This window comes from Trachypithecus francoisi, unplaced genomic scaffold, assembly GCF_009764315.1.
Source record: "Trachypithecus francoisi isolate TF-2019V2 unplaced genomic scaffold, Tfra_2.0 Lachesis_group9, whole genome shotgun sequence".
Lineage (NCBI taxonomy): Eukaryota > Metazoa > Chordata > Mammalia > Primates > Cercopithecidae > Trachypithecus > Trachypithecus francoisi.
The window spans coordinates 62,513,244-62,538,469 of NW_022681474.1; the positions used below are offsets into that span (position 1 = coordinate 62,513,244).

The 25,226-nt window shown below is 46.1% G+C and overlaps 1 long non-coding RNA gene across 3 annotated transcripts; it reads left to right on the top strand.

Annotated features, from left to right (window-relative positions):
* Positions 1-11,658: 11,658 nt before the first annotated feature.
* On the top strand, positions 11,659-25,226 carry LOC117082297. 3 transcript variants are annotated; one of them, XR_004436545.1, is made up of 3 exons: positions 11,659-11,925; positions 18,080-18,144; positions 23,254-25,226. It is a non-coding gene; the product is annotated as an uncharacterized LOC117082297 (long non-coding RNA). The 3 variants fall into 3 exon arrangements; XR_004436544.1 differs by lacking the exon at positions 11,659-11,925 and adding an exon at positions 13,440-13,924; XR_004436543.1 differs by lacking the exon at positions 11,659-11,925 and adding an exon at positions 13,440-13,908.

Below are 25,226 nucleotides of genomic sequence, written 5' to 3' on the forward strand. Positions count from 1 at the left end.
CAGCCAGGCGTGGTGTTGCATGCCTCTAATCCCAGCTACTCGGGAAGCTGAGGCAGAAGAATCGCTTGAACCCAGGAGGTGGAGGTTGTTGTGAGCCGAGATCACACCATTGCTCTCCAGCGTGGGCAACAAGAGTGAAATTCTGTCTCAAAAAAATAATAATAATAATTTTAGGTTGGAAATTATTTTCCCTTTGCATATGGAAGGCTTTGGTCCATTGCCTTGTGGCTCATGGTGTTGCTATTGGAAAATCCAGTACCATTCTTATTCCTAATCCTTCATATATAAGGCTGATTTCTGGAATCTTTTAAGGTCATTCCATCATCACAGGTTCCATGATGCCATGTCTCTATGTAGGAGTATTTTCAGTCTTTGATATGTTCTCAGCACATTATGGGCCATTTCAATCTAGACACTTGTGTCCGTCAGCTCTGGGAAGTTTTCTTGTATTAATCTTTTAATAATTCTGTGCACTCTGTTTTCTCATTTCCTGTTTCTGGAATTCCTGTCCATCAGATCTTGGACTTCTTCATCTGACTTCTGATTTTCCAGTTTTTCATTTTCTATTTTCCATTTCTCTTTTTTTAAAAAAAATCCATTTCCTTATCTTCTCTTCTAACCTTTGTAATAAAATGCTGTAAGAGGAGATATTCTAGTTTTGGGGTGTTTGTTTGTTTGTTTGTGACAGAGTCTCACTCTATTGCCCAGGCTGGAGTGGAGTAATGCAATCTTGGCTCACTGCAACCTCCACCTCCTGGGTTCAAGGGATTCTCTTGCCTCAACCTCCCAAGTAGCTGGGATTACAGGTGCACACCACCATGCCCAGCTAATTTTTTTGTATTTTTAGTAGAGACAGGGTTTCACCATGTTGACCAGGCTGGTTTCAGACTCCTGATCTCAAGTGATCTGCCTGTCTTGGCCTCCCAAAGTGCTGGGATTACAGGAGTGAGCCACCATGCTAGTTTTAATCTCCATTACTTCATTCTTGTTCTCTAATTACTCCTTTTTCTCTTCTTTTTTTTTTTTTTAAATTATGGAAAAACACACAGCACACAAACTTTGCCGCTTTAAACATTTTTAAGTGCACGATTTAATGGCATTAAGTACATTCACAATGTTGTACAACCACTTCACAAGCCAGTCGATAACTTTTTCATCCAATATGGAAACTCTACCCATTAAACAACTTTCCATTCCTCCGTCACCCCAGTGCCTATAAATCACCATTCTACTTTCTGTCTCTATGAATTTGACTACTCTAGGTACCTCATATAAGTGGAATCACATGATATTTATCCTTTTGTGTCTGCTATATTTAGATAAGCACGTTTTTGAGGTCCATCCATGTTGCAACATGTATCAGAATTTCATTCCTTTGTAAGACTGAAAAATATTCTAATGTACATATATACCATCTTATATTTATTCATTCATTCATCAATGAACATTTGAGTTATTTCTAACTTTTGACGTTGTGAATAATTTAGCTATAAACATGGGTGTACAATATCTGCTCAAGTCCCTGCTTTTAATTCTTTTTCTTTGTGATTGCTGTGGTTCAGCATTTCCCAAAGGATGTTTTGAGGAATGGCGGTTACAAGGGTGTTAATAAAGATATGTAAAGAAAGGATTCCATGGCCAAATAAAACAAGGGAAGTGTTAGGCCACAAGCATCTTCTGGCAATGGCAATATCTTTTGAACAAGTTGAGTAGCACTCTTCAAGAAATGCCTTCTGAGCCAACTTAAAATCCACATAAACTTACTGACATTAATGATATAATTCATTGCATTGTGACACGTCTCTTATTATTACAAACACGCACATATGGAAAACACACACACAGTGTTGGTCCTTTTTGCATTGCTATGAAAGAATACCAGAGACTGAGCAGTTTATAAGGAAAAGAGGTTTATTTGCCTCACGGTTCTGCAGGCTGTATAAGCATGGCACCAGCATCTGCTCAGCTTCTGCTGAGGCCTCAAAAAGCTTTCACTCATGGCAGAAGGTGAAGCGGGAGCAGGTATGTCACATGGCAAGAAAGGGAGTAAGAGACAGGGGAGGAGATGCCAGGATCTTTTAAACAACCAGCTCTCAAGTGAACTAACAGAGCCAGAACTCACTCATTAGTCCGGGGAAGGCACCATGTGAGGGATCTGCCCCCACAACCAAAACACCTCCCACCAGGCCCCACCTCCAACTCTGGGGATCACATTTCAACACGAGGTTTGGAGGGGACAAACATCCAAATGATCACACACCTATATTAGATTCAGCTTGCATATCTATCCTAGTCCTCAGACATGTTTCTAAATTATTTTAGAGCTAAAATACTAAAATAAAAATAAAAATAAAAAGCCTTCATGTCTATGGAGAAATTCCAAGCAATGCTCTGAGAAATGAAAGTCAAGGTAAGCCTAGAACTGTCCAAGATAAGTCCTTCAAAAGGGACAGCATACAGTTGAACACAGAAGCCCTGCGTATGAATAATTTTTTAGTCTTTTAGTTCTGTGGCCCCAACTTATACACTTAATTATAGGATGGCTTCCAACTTCCTGAAAAACAAGGATTCATCTCCCCAAAATGGCCAATGAAGCCTTCTCCCTTGACAGGCATCAAAACCATCAAGGGTTTGGGCTTCTTTTTTCTTTATTCTTTCTGTTAAGCTCTTCCTATGAAGTTGTCCCACATTTGATGTGTCCTTTGTTTAATTACCACTCATTCCCTGCCAATTTAGAAAAACATGCTTTCGTTCTACTGCTACAGCTGAAAGGAAGGATAAAAGACGGTCTGGGATTTTATTTTCAAGGGTAGATGGGGAGAAGTATTTTCCAAAAGCACCCAGCAATTTTCTCCATTCCCAATTGTGACATTTCTTTCATGGTTCGTCTCTTTTTTGAAGAAAGACGATTCTTGTATGCCAAAATGCCACATGTTACAAATGCAGTCGGCATCCCTGAAACACTCATAGGGTAACTTTGTGATCTGCTGAAGTGTCTGGGTGACACAGTGTGCAGCTCAGCTGCCAGGACCCTAAATGAATGCCGATTACAATTAAATGCAAATTAGTTGCAGCAGTACATACATAATTTCATCAGCTGCCTGTGTATTCCAAGGCACAAATGCTATTCCAGACTGTTATAATTAATTGCCCCAGATAAGTATATGAAGAATGTCTCCATCATTTCATCTTTCATCATTGGTGATTTTCCCATCTGACACAAGGAGCATGAGTTTACCAGTTAGGCAGTTTAATTAGGTTAATTGCTGCAGCCACCAGTATACTGTGGAAGTCACTAGACTGTCTGTTGCCTAGCCACCTTGTCTTTAGGCATTACAGCATACCCCGTGCCGAACTGCGGGTGAACCAGGCACAGCTCCTGCAGCATGGGAACACTGTCCTTCTGGTCGAATTCACAGTGTCTCTCTAGTGCCCAGCACAGTGCCTGGCACATAGTAAGTGCTCATTAAATTTGTTAACTAAATGGATGAACGAATGTTCTAGAGTGTTATACTTTTATCACTGAAACGCTTTACTTCCACAGGAAGTCAGAGAAGCTCTATAAATGAGAAGATCAGAGGATGTGACAAGAAAATGGCTGGTGAGGACAGAGCCCATGACAGAGTGTCTGTCTGCCTTGCTACATTTCTGCGGCTGTGAAGCTGAGCCTAAGGTCGGCCTGGCCTGGTCCACTTCCACTGGGATGTGTTAAAAGAGTGTCGGAACATCAGAACACTGTCTGGGAACCATGTGGTCACACTTTCCCTTCAAACAGAGACTCAAGAGCTCACAGCATGGTGCTGGTATCTCTGCCAACACCCTACAAAGCATCTTTGCAGATGTCTCCATTTGACCAGTGAGCGTTACAATGGACCCATTCATGAAGTAAAAAAACTCCTTATTGCATGAGTCAGAGGTCATGTGCTACAACCAAAATAGGCTTTCCTGCCATCACTGCCACTCTGAAGTGGCTGCCCAGCTACGGCTATATGGTCTAACTAATCTTGCATCTGGGTGGCCTCATATGACTAGTTCTCACCAAAGGAATTGTGGCAGATTCCCTATAGTGGACCACACCAGTAATTCCCACTTCATATTGTTTTATAATATGATGTTGCACTCCTGTAATAAGCCGTGGGCTCTATGTTCTCTCCCCTTCAATCTGGGTAAGCTTGTGAGGCTTATCAGGCCAAGTCACAAAAGGTGATACAGCTTCCATCCAGGCCTGTTGGGATACTCTTGGAACCCAGCCACCAAGGTGTGAGGCAGCCCAGCAGCCACATGGAAAGTCCAACTGTGGGTGTTCTGGCTATGGCCACAGTTGACACACAAGGAGACACCAGCCTTTGAGGTGAAGGGGAGGTGGTGGTAAGTTGTCTGATACCTCCACCCCCAGCCTTCAAGCAATCCTAGGAGATACCAAGTGGAACAGAAGCAAGCAGTCCCCACCAAGCCCTGCCCAAATTGCAAATTCATGGGGAAAACAAAAGTTGTCATTGCTGTAACACACCAAGTTGGGGGTGATTTGTTAAACATCAATAAAGAACTGGAATGGGAATGGGAGTGGAAATGGTCTATGCCACTTCCAGTCCAGGCATTCGGGAACTGGGGATGCCTTCTCCATACCCTCTCCTTCTCCAAGGCCCTCAGACCACAAGATGAAAAGAACCAAGTATCTCAGCCAGGTGTGGTGGCTCACACCTATAACCCCAGCACTTTGGGAGGCCAAGGCAGGCAGATCACAAGGTCAGGAGATGGAGACTAGCCATCTGGCATGGGGCTAACACAGTGAAACTCCATCTCTACTAAAAACGCAAAAAATTAGCTGGGCTTGGTGGTACACGCCTGTAGTCCCAGCTACTCAGGAGGCTGAGGCAGGAGAATCGCTTGAACCTGGGAGGAGGAGGCTCCAGTGAACCAAGATCACGCCACTGCACTCCAGCCTGGACAACAGAGCAAGACTCCCTCTCAAAAAAAAATAAATAAATAAAACTAGTGTCCCGATTGCTACACTGTGGCAAGTCTTGGGTCAACCAAAAATACCTGCATCAAACTGCTCAAAAGCTAGAAATAAATTTCTATTGTGTGAAGCCATTAAAATTTAACAGTTTCTATTTTTACAGCATCTAAAATTACCCTAACTAATTCAATTCATTTTTTCTACTCTGTCCCAAACCTTACACTTTTACCAGCATTTTCTTCTCTGTTCATTTCCCAATTTTCTAAGTAATACCAACCATTGTGTTTCTGTTCAATTAGCCTCACACCAAGAGATGAACATTGTGTATTCTCAGGACAACACTCACAAACTTTGAACCCCATTGAGTGATGGTTAGTCTGAGGGCAAAGGAAGAGTAGGAACTCCCCCTTGCCTTTTATTTTATTTTATTTTTTTGAGATGGAGTTTCACCCTTGTCACCTAGGCTGGAGTGCAGTGGTGCAATCTCGGCTCACTGCAACTTCCACCTCCCGGGTTCAAGAGATTCTCCTTCTTCAGCCCCTCCCCCCAGTAGCTGGGATTACAGGCGCCCACCACCACGCCTGGCTACTTTTTGTGTCTTTTAATAGAGACGGGGTTTCACCATGTTGGCCAGGCTGGTCTCAAACTCCTGACCCCAAGTGATCCGCCTGCCTCGGCCTCCCAAAGTGCTGGGATTACAGGCATGAGCCACTGCACCCGGCCAGAAACTCCACCTTCTTAACCTTCCTCAACACCTCAGTGACGAGGGCAGCATTCTTGAAAGACAAGAGGGAAGGAAGAAACATAAGTCAGCAGCCTGGATCTCTGCGCTTCACTCCAGAGGGGATCTCGTACAGTGAAGCTGGAGCATCATCAAGTGAACTTCCTGGGGTAGATCATGTTGATGTCCTGGCCATTTCGTTACCAATTTAGAGGGAACAGACAGGTGTCTGACCCCCGGGGGCTCCAGTGCCAGATGAAGGGCTAAGAAAATGTGAGTTTCAGGGAAGCTCCTGCTCTTGGCCTCCTGTTTCCCAGTGCCCAGTCCCTTCCCCACAGCCCTGAGGGATCTAGGTCCAGAACTTGTCTCTTGAGCTCTCCACTGATCAGAATCTTCCCACCTCCCTGGTTCTGACAGACCCCATGCCACCAAATCCTCCCGGGTAATAATGCCACATCTTACAGTGTCATTTCTAACACTTGAGAACATGAAAGCAGAGCACACTTGCTCGTGTTAACATGTAAATATGAGTCGCTGCTGCAGGGGGTGGATGATGAACTTCTGTGGGTGCCTTTTCAGCATTTCAGGATTCTGAGAGACCCCTAAAAGGCCTTACCCTCTGCCTAGTATTAAAATTCACTTTCCAACCAAAAACATATTTGGAAAAAAATTGAGACGTTCTTCTGGGGAGCTCAGATTATATTCATAACGCCCTGGTTGGGGAACCTTGGGTGAACTGTAGTGTTCCAGGGAGTGATTGTTTGAATATTCAGCATAAAGTATGAGTGCCCCCAACCCAGTCCTTGACCCACGCATCCCTAACAGCACGGAACCTGCCCCACATCCACCCACAACTTCCTTTCTGATGGTATTACTTATACTCCACTACTTATAGTTGCCTCAAGCTTTTTTTGCTTAATTTTTTCTTTCTTTCTTTTTGTTTTTTTTTTTTTCGTGCAAGGCTGGATGGCAGCTTCCCAGTGAAAAATTGGGATCCAATTCAAGATGAAAAGACTTTACCAGTAAAGGGAAAAGTATGATAAAAAAAAATACTCGTGGTTCGTGTTTACTTTCTGATTTCTAATAGGAACTCATTGTATCGTGGATTTCAAATCTCACAACTCGGGTGCAATCACAAACAATTGCAGGTCTGTGGGGTCTGCTGTGTAGCCAGCCCTGGAGCAGCAGAGAGTGGGTTCATGTGCCATTTCCCCCAAATGGGCTGTGGAAGAATTTTCTGGCTTTTTATGCTTCATCAGAGACCCCAGAGTAGAATTCAGCATTTCACAGTTCATTCCTGAGTTGAACAAGCCCCTTTCCTATGGGGAACTCAAGAATGTTAGCGAGCTCCTCATCTTCACATGGTTTGGAGCATGGTCTAATCCCTTATCTCTTCACGAGCTGTTTGGCTCCTGCTGTTTTGATTTCACCGGAACGGCTGAGCCTTCGAGATCCCTGGCTCTGGCCTTGTCTCTTCGATGGGTCCCTTTGGGCCTCTGGGCTTAATGTTTTCAATCTTGTGGGATATGGGATAATGTTTCCAAATTTGTTTTCCAGAGCCTCAGCCCCTGGGAGAGGCCTAGCCCAGGTTTTGTCAGTGTCCCCCAGCCCCTCCTTCCTCTCCTCTTTCTCCCCCTCCCGTCCCTCTCCCTCCTCCATCAGCAGCTCCCTCCCTGTCGGCTTCATCACTCAAGGCTGACCTGGGAGAAACCATAAGGGTGTTTGGTGGCTGGGCTCAGCTGGAGAGACTCAGAGGTGCCAAAAGCCAGTTTCTAGTTTCCAGCCTCTCCATCTTTCACTAGTTCTGAACAGATTTGGGGATTTTAAAGGCTTTCGTCAATGCACAAAACCTCTTTTCACTCATCCTTGTCCCTGGAGATCTTCATTAAAAGGACAGCCACTCTCCACCCTGTGACGAGATTCTTTTTTCTTTCTAAGAGAGAGTCGCTCTGTCACCCAGGCTAGAGTGCAATGGCGCTATATCGGCTATCAGCTCACTGCAACCTCTGCCTCCTTGGTTCAAGCAATTCTCTCACCTCTGCCTCCCTCGTAATTGGGATTACAGGAGGCTGCCACCATGCCCAGCTAATTTTTGTTTTTTTTTTTTTTTTTTTTTTTTGTTTGGAGACAGAGTCTCGCTCTGTCACCCAGGCTGGATTGCAGTGGCTGGGTCTCAGCTCACTGCAAGCTCCGCCTCCCGGGTTCACACCATTCTCCTGTCTCAGCCTCCCGAGTAGCTGGGACTACAGGCACCCGCCACCTCACCTGGCTAGTTTTTTTGTATTTTTTAGTAAGGACGGGGTTTCACCGGGTTAGCCAGGATGGTCTCGATCCCCTGACCTCGTGATCCGCCCATCTCGGCCTCCCAAAGTGCTGGGATTACAGGCTTGAGCCACCGCGCCCGGCCCATTTTTTGTATTTTTTTAGTAGAGATGGGGTTTCCCCATGTTGGCCAGGCTGGTCTCAAAATCCTGACCTCAAGTGATCCGCCCGCCTCAGCCTCCCAAATTGCTGGGATTACAGGCATGAGCCACCATGCCTGGACAAGATTTTTTTTCTTCTTATCAAGGGAGCCAGGACTGATGTACTTTTGTGGTGCATGGAGATACTGAGTGCACAGTGGCCTCAACAAACCCCCAGGACTAGATGAAACCATCACCCCCGTTGACTTGAAAAATCAGTGGGAATGGGAGGAGCTGTCTTCCTAGGTAGCCTGCCCTCCAGTGCTGGGCCCCTCATCTCCGACAGACCCAGGCTCTGTAACCTCTGCTGGATTGCTGGGAAAATAAGAGCATCTGCCTGAGGAAAATAAGCTGAGATCCTGAACAAATCCAGATTCTCCGGCAAATCAGATGAAGAGGAATGTAAATGCAGGGTGAATTGCATTACACTTTAGGCCAATACCACTCAGGGCCCAGGCACACAAGCTGTGTGATTAGATGAGGCCTTCAAGTTGCAATCAGATTTCAAATCTGATGCTCCATTCTTCACATGTAGGAGCTGATGGAGTCCTAGGGTCACAAAGGAAACAAAAGACAGAGCGTTCTAACGGCATATTTCACAGATGCAGACACTTACACCCAGAGTGTAAGACATATCCAAAACCACCCTGGACTCATTATGCCCTCGATCCAGGAAGCATTTCTAGAATGGGTGCTGGGAGCCAGGAAGTGAGAACTCCCAGAGGCACAGTCCCTGTCTTCAAGGAATTCCCAGTCGAATCAGGGACACGAGCTTGTAAACCTGGCTTCTCCCACACCTGGCCCTCGGTCCAGATCTGAGTGAGAACCTCTGGGGCTGGACCTCAGGGTACACTTATTTAGACACTGCAGATGGTCCTGATGTGGGCTCCGGCCTGGGGACTCCTGTAGACACACAGAATGGGGTGTGAGAACCAGAAGCAGCTCACCCATGCAGAGGGAAGAAGAGAAGAGTGGGGAGAACCCAGGGAGGGAAGTAATAAGGGTATGCATTCATTCCACACTTTTTTTTTTTTTTGAGACAGAGTCCAGGCCAGGCTAGAGTGCAGTGGTGCAATCTAGGCTCACTGCAACCTCCGCCTCCCTGGTTCGAGGGATTCTCCTTCCTCAGCCTCCCAAATAGCTGGGATTACAGGTACGCACCACCACACCTGGCTAATTTTTGTATTTTTAGTAGAGACGAGGTTTCACCATATTGGCCAGGCTGGTCTCAAACACCCAACCACAGGTGATCTGCCCTCAGTCTCCCAAAGTGCTGGGATTACAGGCATGAGCCACAGCGCCCAGCCAGCCCACAGATGCTTATTGAGAGCCTCGAATGTCTTCTGGGTGTTGGGACTATGGCAGTGAGCAAAACAGATTTAAAAATCCCCATTCTTGTGGAGATGATGGGCCTTGATCTCGCTGTATATCATCACGATTGGCGGAGAGGTGAGAGAAGGAAAGTGCTGTGATTTGAGTGTCTGTCCTGTCTGAACCCCATGTGGAAATTTGATCCCCAATGTGACAGAGTTGAGAGGAAGGGCCTTTAAGAGGTAACTGGGTCATGAGGACTCTGCCCTTATCAGTGGATTAATCCATTCATGGATTAATAGGTGGATGGGTTAATAAGTTATCACTGGAATAGGGCTGCTGGCTTTACAAGAAGAGGAAAAGGCCAGGCGTGGTGGCTCACGCCTGTAATCCCAGCACTTTGGGAGGCTAAGGCGGGCAGATGATGAGGTCAGGAGATCAAGATCATCCTAGCCAACATGGTGAAACCTCGTCTCTACTAAAATAGAAAAAAAAGTTAGCCAGGCGTGGTGGCAGGCACCTATAATCCCAGCTACTCAGGAGGCTGAGGCAGGCGAATCGCTTGAATCCAGGAAGCAGAGGTTGCAGTGAGCCGAGATGGCACCACTGCACTCCAGCCTGGCTACAGAGTGAGACTCCATCTCCAAAAAGAAAAGGAAAAGAGACCTGACCTGAGCCAGGACACTCAACCTCCCACCATATAACACCCCGTGTCACCTGTCCCCACCAGTTATGACCCATCAATCTTGGACTTTTCAGACTCCGTAAGTGTAAAAAATACATTTCTTTTCTTTACATATTACCCAGCTTCCGGTATTCTGTTACAAGCAATAGAAATCGGACCAAGACAAGAAAGGGTAACTAAGGGCAAGGAACAGCAGCGGAGTAAAATGAGAGAGGCAGAAGAGGTGGATGGAGAATGGCTTCACCGAACGCGGATGGAGAGGAGAAGATGCATGAGGCGAGCATGAGGAAGCTGGAGACGGGGGCTTGTGCTGAAGGTGCTGGAGGGAATATTGCCAAGAAGAGGAGGAAGAGCTGAAGGGACAGGGAGTTTAAGATGTGGGCTCCAAAACACAATGTAGATGATGACAAGTTCCAGGTTGTGACTGTGGGATGCTGCATTGGAGTGGAGGTTCAAGCTCTGAGGCAGGGGGTGCGGGCAGCACAGCTTTCAGAGAGCGAGAGTCCATGACTTGCCCATCCACTGAAAAGGAAGTAACTGCCCCCTGCACAGCCTTGTTTTTGCGCCTTCTACCTATGAAAGGACAAATTGTTGTCAGCTGTGAAAAAAAACTCACCGTTGTTACCACTTCAAGCATTTGGGGTTTGTTTTGTTTCTTTTTGAACGGAAGTAACCATGGGTACCTGGTAACCATAGATAGATAAGTGTGTATCTCAGTTTCCCTCTGAAAACCAAGCTGTTGATGGATTTCCTTGAGAAAGTGTATTCTTTCCTGTAACTGATATCAAATCAAAAAAAAAAACAAAACAAAACAAAACGAAGCTGATACTAAAACTGCTGACCAAAACGAAATTGCTGGAAAAGTACCCATTTATGCCATGCTTTATTCCTCTACTTAACTGATAGGGTGATTTTTTTTTTTAATTTTTTTTCTTTTTGAGACAGAGTTTCGCTCTTATTTCCCAGGCTGGAGTGCAATGGTGCAATCTCAGCTCACCGCAACCTCTACCTCCCGGGTTCAAGCAATTCTCCTGACTCAGTGTCCTGAGAAACTGGGATTACAGGCATGCACCACCATGCCCAGCTAATTTTGTATTTTAGTAGAGACTGGGTTTCTCCATGTTGGTCAGGCTGGTCTCGAACTCCTAACCTTAGGTGATCTGCCTGTCTCAGCCTTCCAAAGTGCTGGGATTACAGGTGTGAGCCACCACGCCTGGCGGTGATTTTTTTTAATACAGGAATTTCAGGCTTGGTCTCAGGTAAATGTAGAAACAAAAATTCCCTGAAATATGCAAGTTTACTATTATGATTTGCCCCGAAAATAATACACTGATCAACTCTATGCTTTTTTTCTCATATATTTGTTAAATTCTGGTTCTTAATTACAGCTTTGCATCACAAACAGTGTTTACATAAGTGTTTTGTTATGTTTTGCTTTGCTTTGCCTTATCTTACAAATTTGATTGTGGTTTCTGAAATGCCTTGAATTATTTCAAGGAGTTATGTTATTCCTGTAGATGAATATCTCTATCCAATAGGCCTGGAAGCTGATACTAAAACTGCTGACCAAAAGATACATGCATTTGTGACCCTTGTCTCCCCAGAAACTACTGGAAGGACCAAATTTATGATCATAACAACCTTTGGTGCCAGCCTTTGTGCAATTTCCTTGCTAGGGCTGTGTGGCCTCTCTCACAGGGACCCAGCTAAGCGGGGTGGGGGAGTGTGTGGGCACCAGCACAGCGGAACTGAGAGATCTGTGTTTGCATCTTTGGGCTGCCACTTTGTAAGTAGAAAGGCTTTGGTTTTCTCAATTTCACAATGAGATTAGAATACCCTTTTCTTCCCTTACTTCTCCAATAATCCGGATGCTATGCAAAGAGATCAAGTCCCATCACCTCCATCATAACAGGGACTTTTTATTTAAATCTGTGTTGTTCCCTACCATAGTCCCAGCACCCAGGAGAGTGATGGACACGGGACAGGCTCTCCTAAACAGCTGCTGAATGAATGCATGCATTCATTACTTCACTCCTCTGGTTATCTCCACTCTTCTCTCCTTCCCTCCGCATGAGTAAGTGGCTCTTCTGTTTCTCCCACCTATACCGGTGGACTTCCAGGACCTCCAATCCTGAGTGAGCATCAGGATGACCTCAGGGTTGGGCTGGGTGCTGGGTGTGGGAGGAGTCAGGTTTACAAGCTCACGTCCCTGATTAGACTGGGAATTCCTTGAGGACAGGGACTGAGTCTCTGGGAGTTCTCACCTCCTAGCTCCCGGCCCCTGTTCTGTAAATGCAGTGTCGCCCAGAGAGAGTATACACTCAGTATCGATGGGTCTACTCTCAGACTGTCTGGATCTGAGACATGTTAGATCATGCGGTCCACAGAAGTGCTTTACCCAGCTTCCTTCAAAAACATCTCCTATCAAGGAGTTTCACCCAGGTTTCTGAGGACCTGGCTTGAGGGAAGGCGGGGGGAATTCCTGACTTCAGCATTCCTCACTGCTCTGGACTTAAGGGTTCACTTGTGGGGGCACAGGCACGCCCAGCCTCCCCTCTGCCGATGGAGAAAGTGGAGCCATAGTTCACATTTTGTTCAGACCCCTCACCCCCAAGGGCCTCACAGTCTGGCAATCAATCCCAAAGCCCCTTACAGTGCTCCTCCTAGATGGCCCTAGGACCTCAAGTTTTGAGGGAACAAACGTTCTGGCCCAGTACCCTAGAGAACCTGAGTCAATATGGTAGCATGTACGTGGGCCCAACTAATCCTGGGAAACAAAGTTTGTTCCTATGATGCACATAATTTTCAGAAGGAAGACAGTATATTTTGTAGGAAAGAGCATGGGGTTTGGAGGCCTGGGACTGTGGTTTATGATCTTATGATCTGTCTCCTCTTGCTAGCTTTGTGACCTATGGTGACTCACTTAGCTCTTCTCACTTGTAGATCCGACATCTGCAAAGGCGCATATTAGGCATAGCCACCTCCAGAGTTTTTGTTAGATGAATCAGAGCACAGATCTGTCTCCCTGACTGGTTGCTAATTAATCTGTGTTGCTGATTAACCATCTCTCCCCTGCAATCCACGCCCCAAGCCCTTGGTCATATCACTGCATTGTCCGACAGAAAGGAAGTGTAAGAAATATGCATTCTTCTTTTAAAACACTGATAAATTACTTAATGGAAGGTGGAGAAGGTTAGGTCTGTTTTGGGTTGAAATGGGTTTTCATGAGTGAGTTGCAGATCACTTAGTACCCCATCCCACCCTCATTTTCCCCAGAGAGGCTGCACTCGAAGCATACACCTGTCTTCCATCATGTGGAACCCAAGTCAGCTCTTCACTTCACATTAGCAGGCTTTCTCTTCAAAACACCCCCACTTTGCTACTACATGACCCCCTCTTGTGCAGAGGAGTTTGCCACAAACTACTCATCAACATGGATCTGTGCACATAATTGCTTCATCTCCCAGGTTTGGCACATCTATGGAAATAGCTTTGATTAATTTCAGTCTCACTTAATAGTAACAGTTGTGTCGGCCAAGGGAGGTTAGGCTTCATCTTAGACTAAACCAATTAGCAGCAAGACTCCCACTCCCACATCTTTCTGCCCCACCCCTGCATCAATGCCTGCATTTGTAGCTATGAACAGTCTCTAAGGAGGCTGTGCCAAGTTCTAAGCCGGGACTTTCAAAGACTTGCCTGGGTGCTGCCGCCTCTGGACATAAACTTTGAGAGCACTGTGCAGTCTGGACTGAGCTTAGCTACCTCTGCTGTAAGTCACCTTTAATGTAAGTTGCTCTTGTGGGGGCTTCCGTAGTTTAAATATATTGAAAGTTGGCCTCTAATATGAGCTTCACCCAGTAGGGCCAAGTTGCATGGTTTATAAAAAACGTTATTTCAGTTATGTAATATCCTTTAAACTCAGAAATGCACTGAAAATGGGCCAAGCACAGTGGCTTATGCCTGTAATCCCAGCACTTTGGGAGGCCGAGGCGGATGGATCACTTGAGGTCAGGAGTTTGAGACCAGCCTGACCAACATGGCAAAACCCCACCTCTACTAAAAATACAAAAATTAGCCAGGCATGGTGGCAGGTGCTTGTAAGCCCAGCTACTTGGGAGGCTGAAGCAGGAGAATCACTTGAACCCTGGAGGCGGAGGTTGCGGTGAGTCAAGATCATGTCACTGCACTCCAGCCTGGGTGACAGAGTAAGACTCCACATCAAAAAAAAAAAAAGAAAAGAAAAGAAAGGAAAAAAAGAAACACACCAAATATATAAAAGCTCCCAATTTTAGCTCAGTGCTGAAAAGTTGCACTCTTACCACACAATAGGTAGGATTGGTTACTTGGCAGATATCAACCCAATGACCACAACCAAGCAGGATTTATTTATTTATTTATCATTTTAGATATAGGAAGTACATATGTTTGTTTGTAACTTGGGTATATTACATACCGGTGGGGATTGGGCTTCCAGTGTACTCAATATGCAAATCGTGAACATCGTACCCAAAAGGTAAGTTTTCAATCCTTGACCTTCCACCCTCTCTGCTTTTGGAGTCCCCATTGTCTATTATTTCCATCTTTATGACCATTCGTACCCATTGTTTAGCTCCCACTTATAAGTGAGAACATGTGGTATTTGGTTTTCTGTTTCTCAGTTAGTTCACTCAGGATTATGGCCTCCAGCTCCATCCACATTACTGCAAGAATGGTATATATAAACCATGGAATACTACACAACCATAAAAAGAATGAAATCATTATTTTGATTAGTATTCCATGGTGTATATAGACCACATTTTCTTTATCCAGTCAACCACTGAAGGGCACTTAGGTTGGTTCCATGACTTTGCTATTGTGAATAATGCTGCAGTAAACGGGTCTTTTTTATGTGATTTATTTTCCTTTGTGGGTAAATACCCACTCATGCACTCAGAATTGCTGGGTTGAGTGGTAGTTCTAATTTTAGGTCTTTGAAAAATCTCCATACTGTTTTTCACAGAGTTGAGCTAATTTACATCCTCACCAACAATGCATAAGTGTTCCCTTCTCTCCACATCCACGCCAACATCTGCACAACCAAGGAGGATTTAGCAAGATGATTTTATTACTTGCAATTAGCAATGAGAATACTTGGGATAACTTCCAAAGCAGTGCCTCCCCAAGCTGGGTGCTAGGTCTGGTTTTGTAAGCTTAGGGTAATGAGGTATGATCTGATTGAATCTCACAATGAAGTGATACCAAAAGCCATAATCTGACTGGATCCTGCCATGAGGTGATGCCAGGGCTTGATGTGATTGGATCCTGATCCTGGCATGCAATGTTCGCTTCTTATTTCAGTCCCCACTCCTCAGTCCAAGCACTAAGGTTCCCCTGTGGTTGCATGCCTCGTCTCATCAGGGCATGCTCCTGATCTTCAACCAGGGAGTCCAGGGCAACTGAAAAACAAATCACAACTTTGTTACATAAAATTTGAACCAGATTGGTCTGGTGCAGCTACAGCACTGGCAATAGTGGAGCCATGGGCTGTGTGTCGGCTGACAGATGAGCTGGCAGATGATCTGGAAATCAAGGTGGCTGTTTTGCCACCCATCTCTTTGAGCTTGTGGAGCCTCTGATCTGGGACTCTGAGCAGAATCTAGAAATGACTGGTTATCTCCTGTTCACTGGTGCTCGTTGACTGGAAAATATTACTGGATACTGAACTGGCACAACTCTGCCTTGAAATGACTCAACCTGCATGAGTGGGGTGACTCATCGCACTCTGCCACCTTACAGCACAGGCCCCACGTGTCGGTTTTTATTACCCTGCATAAGGTCCAGGCCTCATTCAAGTAGGACTCCAAGGCTGCTTGTCCCCACTTTCTCCATTAGGAAGGAGGTGACAACGGTGGATAGCAATTTTGCCACCTGGGGATGTGGATTTCTGCCTCCTATTCATCATTCCTGACATAGGTTTGGCAAGTCTGTGGGTGCCTTTGCTCCTTGCTCACAGCCAGAACTGAGAATCCTAACAGCCAGAGAGGTTATTTTTTTTCTTATGTTGTCACTAGATTCCAGCTCTGAAATTGAAGGTAATTGTCTCTCAATGACAAGCATGCCATCTTTCTCCTCTCTATTTTACACCCAAGCAGGCAGGATGGTTGCTGTATGGTACATTTTTATTTAATTAGCTAAAAGGCTTGGATCTGCTTCTGTTACCCATAAATTAATGTCCATTGCAATGTGCCATGTTTATTAGTCATGGTGTGGGATTAGCATGTCAAGAACTAGAGCTTCATCTTCATCACTGGGCATTGTCCTGTCCAAAGAAAGCAAATTATTGAATAGACCAAAAACAATCTGGGAATCCTCCAAGTAGCATCACATAAGCAAAGCAAAGTAGGCTTTGGCAAAGGGAGCACATTCAGTCCCCTGCTAAGAAGAGCCACTGCTGAGCTGAAGGCCCCCATAGCTCTGTTTAAAGTGAGTTAAGGATCTAGAACCAGAAATACCACTTGACCCAGCAATCCTATTCTGGGTATATACCCAAAGGATTATAAATCATTCTGCTATAAAGAGACATGCACACATATGTTTACTGCAGCACTGTTCACAATAGCAAAGACTTGGAACCAACCTAAATACCCATCAATCATAGACTGGAGAAATAAAATGTGGCACATATACACCCACGGAATACTAGACAGCCATATAAAAGATTGAGTTCATGTCCTTTGCAGTGACATGGATGAAGCTGGAAAGCATCATTCTCAGCAAACTAACACAAGAACAGAAAACCAAACACCGCATGTTCTCTCTCATAAGTGGAAGTTGAACCATGAGAACACATGGACATGGGGGCGGGGGGAACATCACACACCAGGACCTGTCGGGGGGTGGGAGGCTTGGGGAGGGACAGCATTAGGAGAAATGCCTAATGTAGATGACAGGTTGATGGGTCCAGCAAACCACCATGGCACGTGTATACCTATGTAACAAACCTGCATGGTCTGCACACGTACCCCAGAACTTAAAGTATTAAAAAAAGAAAGTGAGTTAGGGCACTGTGGGAACTGGGCAGGACACCCAGCCCAGCCTGGTGGAGTGAAACATGAAGGTGATTCTTGAGTTGAAGCCCAAGGTTTAGTAGGAGTTGGCCAGGTGGAGGGTGTGAGCCTAACATTCAGAGGGAGCAGACACATGAACACAGGAGACAGAACCTGCAGGTGGTACAGTAGACCTGCAGAGGGGAGAATGGCGCCCTGGGTTCTAGAGGGCAAGGCAGCATTGGATCAGGAAGGTCTTGCACGATCTGCATGAAGGATTTTAAGCAGCAGAGCAGCATGATCAGAAGTGCAGTTTCTAAAGCTTATGCTGGTGGAAGAGGGGAAGAAGGGAAGAGTGGAAGTAAAGAATTCAGTAGGGAAACCAGGAAAGAAATACAAACAATAGCCGAGCTCTGTGTCTCATGCCTATAATCTCAGTGCTTTGGGAGGTGGAGGCAGGACGATTGATTGAGCCCATCCTGGGCAACACACCAAGACCTCATCTCTACAAAAAATAAAATAAAATAAATAGCTGAACTGGTGGCACATGCCTGTGGTCCTAGCTATGAGGGAGGCTGAGGTGGGAGGATTGCTTTGAGGCTGCAGTGAGCTGTGATCGCACCACTGCACTTCATCCTAGGCAACAGAGTGAGATGCTTGCTTAAATGAAAAAAAAAAAGAAGAAATGTGGATAATTAGAAACCTAGGCGGTGGTGGTAACAATGGAAAGAGACAGAGCAGACAGATGTGGGGGACAGTGTAGGATAGGGGATGTATTGGTCTTTTGAGGCTGGTCATCTAAGAGAACATCAGAGTCACTCACTACAACCAGGCACCCAGGAAGGGGAGCAGGTCTGCAGAAGAGGGCACAGGAAAGAAAGATGAACTGATGGAATGTTTCATTTAACCCAGGTTGAACTTGAAGCCTTCCTGTCATATGTGGTGTGCATCCATGTGGACTAGTTGCAAATGTTCAGGTAACTGTAACCCTCTGTGCCCCACGCGACCCTTTCCGCCACCCCTACTAGGGACACAGGAGAAACTGTAGTTAAGTGCAGTGTGGGACTGGGGAAACTGATCAGCTGTGATCGAAAGCAGGGGTCCTCAACCCTCCAGGCCATGACAGGTACCAGTATGTAACCTGTTAGGAACTGGACCAAACTGCAGAAGATGAGGGGTGGGCAAGCAAGGGAGGCTGAGCTCCGCCTCCTGTCAGATCAGCGGTGGCATTAGATTCTCATAGGCGCGCGAATCCTATTGTGAACTGTGCACACAAGGGATCTAGTTTGCATGGCTCCTTACGAAAATGTAATGATAGACTGGGCACAGTGGTGTACGCCTATAATCCCAGCATTTTGGAAGGTTGAGGCAGGCAGATCACAAGGTAAAGAGATCGAGACCATCCTGGCCAACATGGTGAGACCCTGTCTCTACTAAAAATACAAAAATTAGCTGAGCGTGGTGGCGTGCACCTGTAGTCGTAGCTACTTGGGAGGCTGAGGCAGGAGAATCGCTTGAACCTGGGAGGCGAATGTTGCAGAGATCGCGCTACTACACTCCAGTCTGGTGACAGAGCAAGACTCCATCTCCAAAAAAAAAAAAGGAAAAAGAAAGAAAGAAAATGTAATGATAAATGAAATGTACTTGAATCATCCCAATACCATTCCCTGTCCCTTTCTGTGGAAAAATTGTCTTCCACGAAACTGGTCACTGGTGCCCAAAAGTTTGGGGACTGCTGATCTAAAGCATTCTCTGAATTCACATCAACACACACAAAATGCACTTATGCTCATAGAAATGCTATATGGTTCATGAGAAGAAAAAGATAACAATCTTTTAACTCCAATTTAAAGGACCATAATCAATTTTTTAAAGGTCCATGAAGGAAAAACTATAGCCCCATTATAAATTCTGAAAAGAGCCAACTGGTCATGATCAATTTTGCTACCTGAGTAAAAATATCAAGATTCAGGTAATTAGGCAATAATAACGAAGAGTGCCTACTCTGTGAAAAGGCAGCAGGCGTTACAGAGATGTCTATGATGGCTCACATCCTCAAGGTATTTGGCATTTTAAAGGGCATTCATGAAGAACAATAGCTACAACTAAAGGTATCTATTTCATAAGTAGTGTTAGCTAACTATCAGCAAAATGCCAGGGTGAGGAAGATTAATTCTTAATTATTTATAAAAAGACAGGATCTTGCTATGTTGCCCAGACTGATCTTGAATACTTGACCTCAAGCAATCCTCCAGCCTCAGCCTCCCAAAATGCTGAGAGTAAAGGCGTGAGCTGCCACATCTGGCCTGGGGAGATTAGTTTTGATTGGGTTGTGAGAAACCATGAGTGGCTTCATGGGTCTAAAGTCATCTTAGCCTAGGATGCTCTACGAATCCCCCAAGACTGGGCCTTGGAGGCCAAGTAGGATTTCATCTAAATTCCACATGGGGTTGTCTTGTCATCAAAGGTCACAGTCAAGTCTCAAGCATATACAGCATGTCAAACCATAAGAAACAGCCATTTTTATGGGTAAAAGTTGGCTGAATATTGAACAATTTCATAGAGTTCAATCTAATAATCCAGCTTTATCTGAATTGAGAATTCCTAATATGAGCAGGGGCTCCCACAGCCTCCTGCAGAGGCTTGGCTTGTGGTCACCATAAGCATCTTCACATCAGCTGCTGAAGGAGCAACATTCCACAGAGCCCACTCTTTTCCCAGGCCAAATGTACATGGTTTGAAAACTAGACATTTTGCACAATGTATTGATGCTGTCTGCCTCATTCCCGGGGCTCCCAGTCTGTGACCATTAAAAGAAAATCAATAGGATTAGGTCATGTTTTTGATGGCACGTGCACCTGACAGGCCTGGCATGTTAAATTCTCACTAAAATAAAAGCTTTGTGCTCTGCAGCTTCTGGGGGATCCATGTTAACTTCTCATTCAACCATTCCTGGAGTAGATTAATCACAAGAGCCATACCATTGTCCCAGTCCTACTTTGCTGAAACTCGCCCAGTGTTGAAAAACTCAGTTTGAACCCAGCCCCGCACCCCACAGGAGAATCCTCTAAGGCTGGACTGAGTCAGTCTTTCTGAAGCACACATGCTCTTTGGAGCTGACTGATTGCTGGCACTGTCAAGTGATGAGGATGTCATGATTCCCCGAAGCTGGGGGGATGAACCCAGAGCATATTTTAAAAATGAATTAGAGAACCATTTCAACATCCATGTGGACATGAGGAGAAAAATTTGTTGATAAATAATTTAAATGGTTCATGTTGGCCCTGCCCCAGGACTGTGGACACAACCACAGCTTGAGGGTGGGATTATTGTGCACAGTATATTAAAATTCACCCCACAAATGGCTTTCTATTTTTAAGGAAGAGCCTTATTCTAGAGTTAGAAAGAAGAATGCTTTGGAAACCCAAAGATCTCACAAGCATTTTCAGATGTTACTTCATTGACCTCTGCAGCCGCCTGGATGGCTGTAGTTTGGAGAGGTTTGAAAGCTCCAGCAGAGAGTAGAGGTGGCTGAGGCCTCACCCCTGCATTGGCAGAGACATGCCTTGCAAAGGATGACACACACTCCATGACCACTTTAGAGAAAAAACTACCTCAGCAGCTTGGCACTGGATCACCAGCTTCTTTCCTTCTGTCCCCACACTGCCAAATGTGGGCAGCAGAGAAAAAGAAAAATACTTATTACAGCCGACTCGGTAATCAGAGAGTTTGGTGGAGCGGAACTGCTGAGAAGTCCCTGGGACCCCATCAAAAAGAAACCACCCTGGGAGGGCTGTCTAGAGCGTTTGGAGGGAATTCCAAGCCCTTGGTCATCATTTCAACTAGATCAGCACCGACCACATCTTCCTAAACTGTAGTCCAACTTCCTTCTTCTCCTCAACATGAAAGAGAGCCTCAAGGGAGTGAAGGGACTCTTCTAAGGGCACAAAGATAAGCAGTAGAAAGCCAGATCTCTGGGTTCCAAAAATCTGGGGAGGGAAAATTGAGCTAGCAGGAGAAAGGAGAGAACCAGAAAAAAAAAAGGGAAGATGAAAGAAAAAAGGGCAGAAGGTGAAAATAAGGAGTTACAAGTGTAGGATACTTTTGTGTCCCCACCCTCATGCACTTCCATGTGGCCTGACTGGCCACCAGGTAGGGACCTGCATCTTGGAAAGTGCCTCAAAGAGAAGCCTAAAGTTTGGTCACTGCTCTTGTAGAAAGGGAAATCTCAGGAACTGAGGACCACATGTGCCCCAGGAACTGTGCACACATGGTCTTATTCAAGAAAATTCAGGCCACACGGTGGCTCACGCTTGTAATCCCAGCACTTTGGGAGGCCGAGACAGGTGGATCACTTGAAGTCAGGAGTTTGAGACCAGCCTGGCCAACATGGTGAAACTCCATCTCTACTAAAAATACAAAAATTAGCTGGGCATGGTGGTGCATGCCTGTAATCCCAACTACTTGGGAGGCTGAGGCACCAAAATTGCTTGAACCTGGGAGGCAGAAGCTATAGTGAACGGAGGTCATGTGATTGCACTCCAGCCTGGGCAACAGCACAAGAATCTGTCAGAAGGAAAGGAAAGGAGAGGAAAGAAAGGGAAGAGGGGGAAGGGAAGGGAAGGGAAGGGAGAGGAAGGGGGGAGGGGAGAGGAAGGGGGGAGGGGAGAGGAAGGGGGGAGGGGAGAGGAAGGGGAGGAGGGGAGAGGCAGGGGAGAGGGGAGAGGAAGCGGGGAGGGAGAGGTAGGGGGAAGGGAGGGAAGGAAGGGAAGGGAGGGAGGGGAGGGGAGGGGAAGGGAGGGGAGGGGAGGGGAGGGGAGGGGAGGGGAAGGGAAGGGAGGGGAGGGGAGGGGAGGGGAGGGAAAGGAAGGGAAGGGAAGGAAGGGAAGGAGGGAAGGGAAGGAAGGGAAGAGAAGGGAGGGAAGGGAAGGCAATCAGTCCCTATTTTGTAAATGACTGAACTGCTGCTGCTATGTCCTGGTTTTTTGAGGCAGAGACCCCCTCCCTTCCCACACTTATGCTCCCCTGCATTGTAAGCAGCCTAGATTCCTGCCTGGGAGTGCAGGGAGCACCGTGGAAGGGTTGTGGAGCAAAGCAGAGGATGCCTGCATCCAGGTCCGCGTGGTGTTATTATTTCTTTTTGTGATTCTAAGCAAGAATCTTCCATTTAGCTTAAAGCAACCAAATACGGCAGCTGAGAGGGAGGTAACATTATCTTTTTCAATATCTTAACCCTAAATGTCCACTTATTTCCCTGGAGTGTGGATTTTTGGAATTGTTTTTGGCAGGGAAGGGGAAAACATGGGGGTAACATTGTTTTGTTTTCTCTCTCTCTCTTATTTTTAATTTTTATTTTGAGATGGAGTCTCGTTCTTTCACCCAGGATGGAGTGGTGCAGTGGCGTGATCTCAGCTCTATCTCCCAGGTTCAAGCAATTCTCCCACTTCAGCCTCCTGAGTAGCTGGGTTTACAGGCACCATGTCCTGCTAATTTTCTTTGTATTTTAAGCAGATATTAGGTTTCACCATGTTGGTCAGGCTGGTCTCGAACTCCTTACCTCAAGTGATCTGCCCACCCTAGCCTCCCAAAATGCTGGGATTACCGCATCTGGCCAGGTTTTTGTTTGTTTGTTTGTTTGTTTGTTTGTTTGTTTGTTTTCAATTGAGCTGTGGATGATAAAGGTTTCATGGACTTACTGAACTTGAAGGAATGTGCAGCACTGCCTAAAAGCCTGTGCCTGATTCAGAGGCACTAATGGAGGCTGTGGGTGATGGAGTGGCATCAGCCAGTGGGGCAGGGTGGCAGAGGGCACATGGCACCAGTCCCCAACAGAGCCTCCCATATCCTGCTGCTGCCCGCCTCCTCTGGGGCCACAGACAGTATTTCTCCTGTGAGTAGGCAAGTAAAATGTATGGTTTAGAAATGAGAATTAATAGCAAAGAGTAAGTCCTTGAGCCTCTAGCTGAGGGTGGCTGCCAGGGGTGAGGGTGTGGGAGATGGGCATTGTGGTTAAGAGGAACGCTGAAAGAAAACATCCTGTCTTGCTTTGCTTGCTAATTATTTATCCTCTGTGACTCCCAAACTAGTATGCTGTCCCTGAGGTCAAGAGTCATCCGACTGACGCTTGAGCCCAGGAGTTTGGGCTGCGATGAGCTGTGATTGCACCACCGCCACTGCACTGCAGCCTGGATAACAGAGCTGAGACCTCGTCTCTAATAAATAAGCAAAGTTTTTTAAAAAAATTCTTTTAAAGAGTCATCTGATTGACAGTCCTCTTTTCTGGAGCTGCAAAGGGCAAGCCCAGGCAGCCCATCTTCCCCGAGAGTGAGCATGAGTTTACAGAGATCTGGGTGTAGCTTAAGAGCCCAGAGAGCGAGAGACAGAGCTTGAAAGTCTTTAAGTCCCTGGCAGGCAGGAAATGTGAGCTTATCTTCTATTCCTCATGCGGCCTGGGCAGAACAGACACACAGGATGTGACCAACACAGATCTATGCACTCATTCTTGGGAGCAGCTGAGCAGAAGGGCCATGTTTCCCGGAAGCCTACTTTCAGCCCAGAGAAGACTCCAGAAGGGTCAGCCACACCCTACTCTCCTCCCGCTTGAGAAGAACTGGCTGACCCACCTCTTGCCCCCACTGTAAATTCTGAACTGACTTCCTAAGAATATCTCAGATCTCAAGAGCGAAGTAGGGCACAGGCACAGGCGAAGTCAGAAGCACGACCACATTCTCCTTTCATAGAAATGAGCAGGAAACGGAGGCAGGGACACAGCTTCTGGAAACAGGTCAAGCAGAGGGAATGGCTTGGAAAATCACCTTCCATTTGCCTTCAGAGGCAAATAAAACATGAAAGGAAATTCCCAAAGCAGGAAGTGAGATATCTGTGCCTGTCAATCTCAACAAATACCCTAGATACTCAGCGCTCTGTAGTGATTCCAGGGGTGATGGGCCCTAGCTGAGGGCAGGGGAAGAGAGAAACCACCCCTCACGATTCCTCCATTCACAGCATTGCAAGCTTAAGGTCTGATTTCGTTGTTAAAGCCACACTCACAAGGACACACACTCTATTCGAGCATTATTATTCATATCATACAAGGAACTTAATAGGCATTCCCTGAACCTTCCTGGTGCTTTAAAAACAATGCCCACTAGTTTACAGACTTTCCAGGAATGTATAAAGGAAGACACGTCTGCCGATCAGCCAACCTCATGGCCTATGGCGTTCAGCATGAAGCACCCCTCTCTGGCCCTGGACAGGGCTTTCATTTTTGTGCCTCCCAAACTTGGCCGTTCCTTTCTGGCATTGTCTTCAAGCTCTGATTACTGGGCAGTGAGCCTATTAATCTTGAATGAAATGAAGTCTCCGCCACTTCCATTTGAAAAAGAAATAGCTTTGCCTTTTCCATTTGATTCGACAGTATAAAATATTTATGATTCCTCTGGCACCTCCAACGCCCCCTCTCTCCCATCGATTCTCAGTCGGCACTAAGTGCTCACTTGGTGGCAAGTACTTGTTATCCATCAGGGACAGCCAGGGGATGACAACAGCCAGGAAGCCCAGCTGCTCCAGGACCATCGGGTCACCAGAAAATCTTCTGCTTTTCCCCTGGGGGGCTCTTGTGAGTTTCCAAGCCCCCACAGCCACCTTGTAGAGGATTTTGCTGCTGTAGGCTCTGAGGTCCAGCTTTTCCACCTTACTTTCTTCCATTGGTGTGTTCCTTCTATAATCACACACAAGCACAACTGACACCTTTGGATCTCCTGTGACATCTAGGGCCAAGCCAGGGTTGGACTGTGGGTCTATAGCTGCACCCCAGAGGGCTCTGACCTCTAGGCTGTTTGATTAACCCACATGCAGCAGTAAGATTTCCCAGAGGGGAAAGCACCCAGTTGGTGTTTCTGAGGTTAACGAGAGGTTTCCCTCTTGCCTCTCCAAAGTGACTCGTAGGCTGGCTGAGGTGGCTCATGCCTGTAATCTCAACGTTTTGAGAGGCCAAGGCAGGAGAATCACTTGAGACCAGGAGTTTAAGACCAGCCAGGGCGACATAGCGAGATGCCAT